Here is a 12,581-nt window from a genome sequence, read left to right as displayed (position 1 = left end):
GTGTCCACATGGAGTTGTGCACACTGAACTGTTAGAATGAGTGTGCCCTCATGGAGTTGTGCACATGAACTGTTAGAATGACTGTGTCCACATGGAGGTGTGCACACTGAACTGTTAGAATGAGTGTGTCCCTGTGGAGATGTGCACACTGAAATGTTAGAATGAGTGTGTCCACATGGAGGTGTGCACACTGACCTGTTAGAATGAGTGTGCCCACATGGAGGTGTGCACACTGAACTGTTAGAATGAGTGTGCCCACATGGAGGTGTGCACACTGAACTGTTAGAATATGTCCACATTGAGGTGTGCACACTGAAATGTTAGAATGAGTGTGCCCACATGGAGGTGTGCACACTGAACTGTTAGAATGAGTGTGCCCACATGGAGGTGTGCACACTGAACTGTTAGAATATGTCCACATTGAGGTGTGCACACTGTACTGTTAGAATGAGTGTGTCCACTTGGAGGTGTGCACACTAAAATGTTAGAATGAGTGTGCCCACATGGAGGTGTGCACACTGAACTGTTAGAATGAGTGTGTCCACATGGAGGTGTGCACACTGAACTTTTGAATGAGTGTGTCCCTGTGAAGGTGTGCACACTGAAATGTTACAATGAGTGTGTCCACATGGAGGTGTGCAAACTGAAGTGTTAGAATTTGTCCACATGGAGGAGTGCACACTGAACTGTTAGAATGAGTGTGTCTACATGGAGGTGTGCACACTGAACTGTTAGAATATGTCCTCATGGAGGTGTGCACACTGTACTGTTAGAATGAGTGTGTCCACATGGAGGTGTGCACAATGAACTGTTAGAATGAGTGTGTCCCCATGGAGGTGTGCACACTGAAGTGTTAGAATTTGTCCACATGGAGGTGTGCACACTGAACTGTTAGAATGAGTGGGCCCACTTGGAGGTGCGCACACTGAACTGTTAGAATGAGTGTGTCCACATGGAGGTGTGCACACTGAACTGTTAGAATGTGCCCACATGGAGGTGTGCACACTGAACTGTTAGAATGAGTGTGTCCACATGGAGGTGTGCACACTGAACTGTTCGAAAGAGTGTGTCCACATGGAGGTGTGCACACTGAACTGTTAGAATGACTGTGTCCACATGGTGGTGTGCACACTGAACTGTTAGAATGAGTGTGCCCACATGGAGGTGTGCACACTGAACTGTTAGAATGATTGTGTCCACATGGAGGTGTGCACACTGAAGTGTTAGAATGAGTGTGTTCCTGTGGAGGTGTGCACACTGAAATGTTAGAATGAGTGTGTCCAAATGGAGGTGTGCACACTGAAGTGTTAGAATTTGTCCACATGGAGGTGTGCACACTGAACTGTTAGAATGTGTCCACATGGAGGTGTGCACACTGAACTGTTAGAATGAGTGTGCCCACATAGAAGTGTGCACACTGAACTGTTAGAATGAGTGTGTCCACATGGAGGTGTGCACACTGAAGTGTTAGAATGAGTGTGTCCCTCTGGAGGTGTGCACACTGAAATGTTAGAATGAGTGTGTCCACATGGAGGTGTGCAAACTGAAGTGTTAGAATTTGTCCACATGGAGGAGTGCACACTGAACTGTTAGAATGAGTGTGTGTACATGGAGGTGTGCACACTGAACTGTTAGAATATGTCCACATGGAGGTGTGCACACTGTACTGTTAGAATGAGTGTGTCCACATGGAGGTGTGCACAATGAACTGTTAGAATGAGTGTGCCCACATGGAGGTGTGCACACTGAACTGTTAGAATGAGTGTGCCCACATGGAGGTGTGCACACTGAACTGTTAGAATGAGTGTGTCCACATGGAGGTGTGCACACTGAACTGTTAGAATGAGTGTGTCCACATGGAGGTGTGCACACTGTACTGTTAGAATGAGTGTGTCCACATGGAGGTGTGCACACTGAACTGTTAGAATGAGTGTGTCCACATGGAGGTGTGCACACTGAACTCTTAGAATGAGTGTGTCCACACGGAGGTTTGCTCACTGAACTGTTAGAATGAGAGTGCCCACATGGAGGTGTGCACACTGAACTGCTAGAATGAGTGTGCCCACATGGAGGTGTGCACACTGAACTGTTAGAATGAGAGTGCCCACATGGAGTTGTGCACACTGAACTGTTAGAATGAGTGTGTCCACAAGGAGGTGTGCACACAGAACTGTTAGAATGAGTGTGTCCACATGGAGGTGTGCACACTGAACTGTTAGAATGAGTGTGCCCACATGGAGGTGTGCACACTGAACTGTTAGAATGAGTGTGTCCACATGGAGGTGTGCACACTGAACTGTTAGAATGAGTGTGTCCCTGTGGAGGTGTGCACACTGAAATGTTAGAATGAGTGTGTCCACATGGAGGTGTGCACACTGAAGTGTTAGAATTTGTCCACATGGAGGTGTGCACACTGAACTGTTAGAATGAGTGTGTCCACATGGAGGTGTGCACACTGAACTGTTAGAATGAGTGTGTCCACATGGAGGTGTGCACACTGAACTGTTAGAATGAGTGTGTCCACATGGAGGTGTGCACACTAAACTGTTAGAATGAGTGGGTCCACATGGAGGTGCGCACACTGAACTGTTAGAATGAGTGTGCCGACATGGAGTTGTGCACCCTGAACTTTTAGAATGAGTGTGCCCACATGGAATTGTGGACACTGAACTGTTAGAATGATTGTGTCCACTTGGACGTGTGCACACTGAACTGTTAGAATGACTGTGTCCACATATAGGTGTGCACACTGATCTGTTAGAATGAGTGTGTCCACATGGAGGTGTGCACACTGAACTGTTAGAATGAGTGTGTCTACATGGAGTTTAGCACAGTGAACTGTTAGAATGTGTCCACATGGAGGTGTGCACATTGAACTGTTAGAATGAGTGTGTCCACATGGACGTGTGCACACTGAACTGTTAGAATGTGCCCACATGGAGGTGTGCACACTGAACTGTTAGAATGAGTGTGTCCACATGGAGGTGTGCACACTGAACTGTTAGAATGAGTGTGTCCACATGGAGGTGTGCACACTGAACTGTTAGAATGTGTCCACATGGAGGTGTGCACATTTAACTGTTAGAATGAGTGTGTCCACATGGAGGTGTGCACACTGAACTGTTAGAATGAGTGTGTCAACATGGAGGTGTGCACACTGAACTGTTAGAATGTGTCCACATGTGGGTGTGCACACTGTACTGTTAGAATGAGTGTGTCCACATGGAGGTGTGCACACTGAACTGTTAGAATGAGTGTGTCCCTGTGGAGGTGTGCACACTGAACTGTTAGAATGACTGTGTATGCATGGAGGTGTGCACAGTGAACTCTTTGAATGATTGTGTCCCTGTGGAGGTGTGCACACTGAACTGTTAGAATGAGTGTGTCTACATGGAGGTGTGCACACTGAACTGTTAGAATGTGTGTACATGGAGGTGTACACACTGAACTGTTAGAATGACTGTGTGTGCATGGAGTTATGCACACTCAATTGTAAGAATGATTGTGTCCCTGTCTAGGTGTGCACACTGAAATGTTAGAATGAGTGTGCCTACATGGAGGTGAGCACACTGAACTGTTAGAATGTGTCCACATGGAGGTGTGCACATTGAAATGTTAGAATGAGTGTGTCCACTTGGAGGTGTGCACATTGAAATGTTAGAATGAGTGTGTCCACATGGAGGTGTGCACACTGAACTGTTAGAATGTGCCCATATGGAGGTGTGCACACTGAACTGTTAGAATGAGTGTGTCCACATGGAGGTGTGCACACTGAAATGTTAGAATGAGTGTGTCCACATGGAGGTGTGCACACTGAAGTGTTAGAATTTGCCACATGGAGGTGTGCACACTGAACTGTTAGAATGACTGTGTCCACATGGAGGTGTGCACACTGAACTGTTAGAATGTGTCCACATGGAGGTGTGCACACTGAACTGTTAGAATGAGTGTGCCCACATATAGGTGTGCACACTGAACTGTTAGAATGATTGTGCCCACATGGAGGTGTGCACACTGAACTGTTAGAATTTGTCCACATTGAGGTGTGCACACTGAACTGTTAGAATGAGTGTGTCCACATGGAGGTGTGCACAATGAACTGTTAGAATGCGTGTGCCCACATGGAGGTGTGCACACTGAACTGTTAGAATGAGTGTGCCCACATGGAGGTGTGCACACTGAACTGTTAGAATGAGTGTGTCCACATGGAGGTGTGCACACTGAACTGTTAGAATGAGTGTGTCCACATGGAGGTGTGCACACTGAACTCTTAGAATGAGTGTGTCCACACAGAGGTGTGCTCACTGAACTGTTAGAATGAGTGTGCCCACATGGAGGTGTGCACACTGAACTGTTAGAATGAGTGTGCCCACATGGAGGTGTGCACACTGAACTGTTAGAATGAGTGTGCCCACATAGAGGTGTGCACACTGAACTGTTAGAATGACTGTGTCCACATGGAGTTGTGCACACTGAACTGTTAGAATGAGTGTGCCCTCATGGAGTTGTGCACATGAACTGTTAGAATGAGTGTGCCCTCATGGAGTTGTGCACATGAACTGTTAGAATGACTGTGTCCACATGGAGGTGTGCACACTGAACTGTTAGAATGAGTGTGTCCCTGTGGAGATGTGCACACTGAAATGTTAGAATGAGTGTGTCCACATGGATGTGTGCACACTGACCTGTTAGAATGAGTGTGCCCACATGGAGGTGTGCACACTGAAATGTTAGAATATGTCCACATTGAAGTGTGCACACTGAAATGTTAGAATGAGTTTGCCCACATGTAGGTGTGCACACTGAACTGTTAGAATGAGTGTGCCCACATGGAGGTGTGCACACTGAACTGTTAGAATATGTCCAAATTGAGGTGTGCACACTGTACGGTTAGAATGAGTGTGTCCACTTGGAGGTGTGCACACTAAAATGTTAGAATGAGTGTGCCCACATGGAGGTGTGCACACTGAACACTTAGAATGAGTGTGTCCACATGGAGGTGTGCACACTGAACTTTTGAATGAGTGTGTCCCTGTGGAGGTGTGCACACTGAAATGTTACAATGAGTGTGTCCACATGGAGGTGTGCAAACTGAAGTGTTAGAATTTGTCCACATGGAGGAGTGCACACTGAACTGTTAGAATGAGTGTGTCTACATGGAGGTGTGCACACTGAACTGTTAGAATATGTCCTCATGGAGGTGTGCACACTGTACTGTTAGAATGAGTGTGTCCACATGGAGGTGTGCACAATGAACTGTTAGAATGAGTGTGCCCCATGGAGGTGTGCACACTGAAGTGTTAGAATTTGTCCACATGGAGGTGTGCACACTGAACTGTTAGAATGAGTGGGCCCACATGGAGGTGCGCACACTGAACTGTTAGAATGAGTGTGTCCACATGGAGGTGTGCACACTGAACTGTTAGAATGTGCCCACATGGAGGTGTGCACACTGAACTGTTAGAATGAGTGTGTCCACATGGAGGTGTGCACACTGAACTGTTCGAATGAGTGTGTCCACATGGAGGTGTGCACACTGAACTGTTAGAATGACTGTGTCCACATGGTGGTGTGCACACTGAACTGTTAGAATGAGTGTGCCCACATGGAGGTGTGCACACTGAACTGTTAGAATGATTGTGTCCACATGGAGGTGTGCACACTGAAGTGTTAGAATGAGTGTGTTCCTGTGGAGGTGTGCACACTGAAATGTTAGAATGAGTGTGTCCAAATGGAGGTGTGCACACTGAACTGTTAGAATGAGTGTGCCCACATGGAGGTGTGCAGACTGAACTGTTAGAATGTGTCCACATGGAGGTGGGCACACTGAACTGTTAGAATGAGTGTGCCCACATAGAAGTGTGCACACTGAACTGTTAGAATGAGTGTGTCCACATGGAGGTGTGCACACTGAAGTGTTAGAATGAGTGTGTCCCTGTGGAGGTGTGCACACTGAAATGTTAGAATGAGTGTGTCCACATGGAGGTGTGCAAACTGAAGTGTTAGAATTTGTCCACATGGAGGAGTGCACACTGAACTGTTAGAATGAGTGTGTGTACATGGAGGTGTGCACACTGAACTGTTAGAATATGTCCACATGGAGGTGTGCACACTGTACTGTTAGAATGAGTGTGTCCACATGGAGGTGTGCACAATGAACTGTTAGAATGAGTGTGCCCACATGGAGGTGTGCACACTGAACTGTTAGAATGAGTGTGCCCACATGGAGGTGTGCACACTGAACTGTTAGAAAGAGTGTGTCCACATGGAGGTGTGCACAATGAACTGTTAGAATGATTGTGTCCACATGGAGGTGTGCACACTGTACTGTTAGAATGAGTGTGTCCACATGGAGGTGTGCACACTGAACTGTTAGAATGAGTGTGTCCACATGTAGGTGTGCACACTGAACTCTTAGAATGAGTGTGTCCACACGGAGGTTTGCTCACTGAACTGTTAGAATGAGAGTGCCCACATGGAGGTGTGCACACTGAACTGTTAGAATGAGTGTGCCCACATGGAGGTGTGCACACTGAACTGTTAGAATGAGAGTGCCCACATGGAGTTGTGCACACTGAACTGTTAGAATGAGTGTGTCCACAAGGAGGTGTGCACACAGAACTGTTAGAATGAGTGTGTCCACATGGAGGTGTGCACACTGAACTGTTAGAATGAGTGTGCCCACATGGAGGTGTGCACACTGAACTGTTAGAATGAGTGTGCCCACATAGAGGTGTGCACAATGAACTGTTAGAATGAGTGTGTCCACATGGAGGTGTGCACATTGAACTGTTGGAATGAGTGTGCCCACATGGAGTTGTGCTCACTGAACTGTTAGAATGAGTGTGTCCACATGGAGGTGTGCACACTGAACTGTTAGAATGAGTGTGCCCACATGGAGTTGTGCACATGAACTGTTAGAATGACTGTGTCCACATGGAGGTGTGCACACTGAACTGTTAGAATGACTGTGCCCACATGGAGGTGTGCACTGTGAACTGTTAGAGTGAGTGTGTCCCTGTGGAGGTGTGCACACTGAACTGTTAGAATGAGTGTGTCCACATGGAGGTGTGCACACTGAACTGTTCGAATGAGTGTGTCCACATGGAGGTGTGCACACTGAACTGTTAGAATGACTGTGTCCACATGGTGGTGTGCACACTGAACTGTTAGAATGAGTGTGCCCACATGGAGGTGTGCACACTGAACTGTTAGAATGATTGTGTCCACATGGAGGTGTGCACACTGAAGTGTTAGAATGAGTGTGTTCCTGTGGAGGTGTGCACACTGAAATGTTAGAATGAGTGTGTCCAAATGGAGGTGTGCACACTGAACTGTTAGAATGAGTGTGCCCACATGGAGGTGTGCAGACTTAACTGTTAGAATGTGTCCACATGGAGGTGGGCACACTGAACTGTTAGAATGAGTGTGCCCACATAGAAGTGTGCACACTGAACTGTTAGAATGAGTGTGTCCACATGGAGGTGTGCACACTGAAGTGTTAGAATGAGTGTGTCCCTGTGGAGGTGTGCACACTGAAATGTTAGAATGAGTGTGTCCACATGGAGGTGTGCAAACTGAAGTGTTAGAATTTGTCCACATGGAGGAGTGCACACTGAACTGTTAGAATGAGTGTGTGTACATGGAGGTGTGCACACTGAACTGTTAGAATATGTCCACATGGAGGTGTGCACACTGTACTGTTAGAATGAGTGTGTCCACATGGAGGTGTGCACAATGAACTTTTAGAATGAGTGTGCCCACATGGAGGTGTGCACACTGAACTGTTAGAATGAGTGTGCCCACATGGAGGTGTGCACACTGAACTGTTAGAATGAGTGTGTCCACATGGAGGTGTGCACACTGAACTGTTAGAATGAGTGTGTCCACATGGAGGTGTGCACACTGTACTGTTAGAATGAGTGTGTCCACATGGAGGTGTGCACACTGAACTGTTAGAATGAGTGTGTCCACATGGAGGTGTGCACACTGAACTCTTAGAATGAGTGTGTCCACACGGAGGTTTGCTCACTGAACTGTTAGAATGAGAGTGCCCACATGGAGGTGTGCACACTGAACTGTTAGAATGAGTGTGCCCACATGGAGGTGTGCACACTGAACTGTTAGAATGAGAGTGCCCACTTGGAGTTGTGCACACTGAACTGTTAGAATGAGTGTGTCCACAAGGAGGTGTGCACACAGAACTGTTAGAATGAGTGTGTCCACATGGAGGTGTGCACACTGAACTGTTAGAATGAGTGTGCCCACATGGAGGTGTGCACACTGAACTGTTAGAATGAGTGTGTCCACATCGAGGTGTGCACACTGAACTGTTAGAATGAGTGTGTCCAAATGGAGGTGTGCACACTGAACTGTTAGAATGAGTGTGCCCACATGGAGGTGTGCACACTGAACTGTTAGAATGAGTGTGTCCCTGTGGAGGTGTGCACACTGAACTGTTAGAATGAGTGTGTCCACATGGAGGTGTTCACACTGAACTGTTAGAATGAGTGTGTCCACATGGAGGTGTGCACACTGAACTGTTAGAATGAGTGTGTCCACATGGAGTTGTGCACACTGAACTGTTAGAATGAGTGTATCCCTGTGGAGATGTGCACACTGAACTGTTAGAATGAGTGTGTCCACATGGAGGTGTGCACACTGAACTGTTAGAATGAGTGTGTCCACATGGAGGTGTGCACACTGAACTGTTAGAATGAGTGTGTCCACATGGAGTTGTGCACACTGAACTGTTAGAATGAGTGTGTCCACATGGAGGTGTGCACACTGAACTGTTAGAATGAGTGTGTACCTGTGGAGGTGTGCACACTGAAATGTTAGAATGTGTGTGTCCACATGGAGGTGTGCACACTGAACTGTTAGAATGAGTGTGTCCACATGGAGGTTTGCACACTGAACTGTTAGAATATGTCCACATGGAGGTGTGCACACTTAACTGTTAGAATGAGTGTGTCCCTGTGGAGGTGTGCACACTGAACTGTTAGAATGAGTGTGTCCACATGGAGGTGTGCACAGTGAACTGTTAGAATGAGTGTGTCCACATGGAGGTGTGCACATTGAACTGTTAGAATATGTCCACATGGAGGTGTGCACATTTAACTGTTAGAATGAGTGTGTCCCTGTGGAGGTGTGCACACTGAACTGTTAGAATGAGTGTGCCCACATGGAGGTGTGCACATTGAACTGTTAGAATATGTCCACATGGAGGTGTGCACATTTAACTGTTAGAATGAGTGTGTCCCTGTGGAGGTGTGCACTCTGAACTGTTTGAATGAGTGTGCCCACATGGAGGTGTGCACACTGAACTCTTAGAATGAGTGTGTCCACACGGAGGTTTGCTCACTGAACTGTTAGAATGAGAGTGCCCACATGGAGGTGTGCACACTGAACTGTTAGAATGAGTGTGCCCACATGGAGGTGTGCACACTGAACTGTTAGAATGAGAGTGCCCACTTGGAGTTGTGCACACTGAACTGTTAGAATGAGTGTGTCCACAAGGAGGTGTGCACACAGAACTGTTAGAATGAGTGTGTCCACATGGAGGTGTGCACACTGAACTGTTAGAATGAGTGTGCCCACATGGAGGTGTGCACACTGAACTGTTAGAATGAGTGTGCCCACATAGAGGTGTGCACACTGAACTGTTAGAATGAGTGTGTCCACATGGAGGTGTGCACACTGAACTGTTGGAATGAGTGTGCCCACATGGAGTTGTGCTCACTGAACTGTTAGAATGAGTGTGTCCACATGGAGGTGTGCACACTGAACTGTTAGAATGAGTGTGCCCACATGGAGTTGTGCACATGAACTGTTAGAATGACTGTGTCCACATGGAGGTGTGCAGACTGAACTGTTAGAATGAGTGTGCCCACATGGAGGTGTGCACTGTGAACTGTTAGAGTGAGTGTGTCCCTGTGGAGGTGTGCACACTGAACTGTTAGAATGAGTGTGTCCACATGGAGGTGTGCACACTGAACTGTTAGAATGTGTGTGTCCACATGGAGGTGTGCACACTGAACTGTTAGAATGAGTGTGTCCACATGGAAGTGTGCACACTGAACTGTTTGAATGAGTGTGCCCACATGGAGGTGTGCACACTGAACTGTTAGAATGAGTGTGCCCACATGGAGGTGTGCACACTGAACTGTTAGAATGAGTGTGCCCACATGGAGGTGTGAACACTGAACTGTTAGAATGAGTGTGCCCACATGGAGGTGTGCACACTGAACTGTTAAAATGAGTGTGCCCACATGGAGGTGTGCACACTGAACTGTTAGAATGAGTGTGCCCACATGGAGGTGTGCTCACTGAACTGTTAGAATGACTGTGTCCACATGGAGATGTGCACACTGAACTGTTGGAATGAGTGTGCCCACATGGAGGTGTGCACACTGAACTGTTAGAATGAGTGTGTCCACATGGAGGTGTGCACACTGAACTGTTAGAATGAGTGTGCCCACATGGAGGTGTGCAGACTGAACTGTTAGAATGAGTGTGCCCACATGGAGGTGTGCACACTGAACTTTTAGAATGAGTGTGCCCACATGGAAGTGTGCACACTGAACTGTTAGAATGAGTGTGTCCACATCGAGGTGTGCACACTGAACTGTTAGAATGAGTGTGTCCAAATGGAGGTGTGCACACTGAACTGTTAGAATGAGTGTGCCCACATGGAGGTGTGCACACTGAACTGTTAGAATGAGTGTGTCCCTGTGGAGGTGTGCACACTGAACTGTTAGAATGAGTGTGTCCACATGGAGGTGTGCAAACTGAAGTGTTAGAATTTGTCCACATGGAGGTGTGCACACTGAACTGTTAGAATGAGTGTGTCCCTGTGGAGGTGTGCACACTGAACTGTTAGAATGAGTGTGTCCACATGGAGGTGTGCAAACTGAAGTGTTAGAATTTGTCCACATGGAGGTGTGCACACTGAACTGTTAGAATGAGTGTGTCCCTGTGGAGGTGTGCACACTGAACTGTTAGAATGAGTGTGTCCACATGGAGGTGTGCAAACTGAAGTGTTAGAATTTGTCCACATGGAGGTGTGCACACTGAACTGTTAGAATGAGTGTGTGTACATGGAGGTGTGCACACTGAACTGTTAGAATATGTCCACATGGAGGTGTGCACACTGTACTGTTAGAATGAGTGTGTCCACATGGAGGTGTGCACAATGAACTGTTAGAATGAGTGTGCCCACATGGAGGTGTGCACACTGAACTGTTAGAATGAGTGTGCCCACATGGAGGTGTGCACACTGAACTGTTAGAATGAGTGTGTCCACATGGAGGTGTGCACACTGAACTGTTAGAATGAGTGTGTCCACATGGAGGTGTGCACACTGTACTGTTAGAATGAGTGTGTCCCTGTGGAGGTGTGCACACTGAACTGTTAGAATGAGTGTGTCCACATGGAGGTGTGCACACTGAACTGTTAGAATGAGAGTGCCCACATGGAGTTGTGCACACTGAACTGTTAGAATGAGTGTGTCCACAAGGAGGTGTGCACACAGAACTGTTAGAATGAGTGTGTCCACATGGAGGTGTGCACACTGAACTGTTAGAATGAGTGTGCCCACATGGAGGTGTGCACACTGAACTGTTAGAATGAGTGTGCCCACATAGAGGTGTGCACACTGAACTGTTAGAATGAGTGTGTCCACATGGAGGTGTGCACACTGAACTGTTGGAATGAGTGTGCCCACATGGAGTTGTGCTCACTGAACTGTTAGAATGAGTGTGTCCACATGGAGGTGTGCACACTGAACTGTTAGAATGAGTGTGCCCACATGGAGTTGTGCACATGAACTGTTAGAATGACTGTGTCCACATGGAGGTGTGCACACTGAACTGTTAGAATGACTGTGCCCACATGGAGGTGTGCACTGTGAACTGTTAGAGTGAGTGTGTCCCTGTGGAGGTGTGCACACTGAACTGTTAGAATGAGTGTGTCCACATGGAGGTGTGCACACTGAACTGTTAGAATGTGTGTGTCCACATGGAGGTGTGCACACTGAACTGTTAGAATGAGTGTGTCCACATGGAAGTGTGCACACTGAACTATTTGAATGAGTGTGCCCACATGGAGGTGTGCACACTGAACTGTTAGAATGAGTGTGCCCACATGGAGATGTGCACACTGAACTGTTAGAATGAGTGTGTCCCTGTGGAGGTGTGCACACTGAACTGTTAGAATGAGTGTGTCCACATGGAGGTGTGCAAACTGAAGTGTTAGAATTTGTCCACATGGAGGAGTGCACACTGAACTGTTAGAATGAGTGTGTGTACATGGAGGTGTGCACACTTAACTGTTAGAATATGTCCACATGGAGGTGTGCACACTGTACTGTTAGAATGAGTGTGTCCACATGGAGGTGTGCACAATGAACTGTTAGAATGAGTGTGCCCACATGGAGGTGTGCACACTGAACTGTTAGAATGAGTGTGCCCACATGGAGGTGTGCACACTGAACTGTTAGAATGAGTGTGTCCACATGGAGGTGTGCACACTGAACTGTTAGAATGAGTGTGTCCACATGGAGGTGTGCACACTGTACTGTT

Source organism: Peromyscus eremicus, unplaced genomic scaffold (assembly GCF_949786415.1).
Source record: "Peromyscus eremicus unplaced genomic scaffold, PerEre_H2_v1 PerEre#2#unplaced_38, whole genome shotgun sequence".
In the NCBI taxonomy this organism is placed as follows: Eukaryota; Metazoa; Chordata; class Mammalia; order Rodentia; family Cricetidae; genus Peromyscus; species Peromyscus eremicus.
This window is presented reverse-complemented; position numbering follows the sequence as displayed.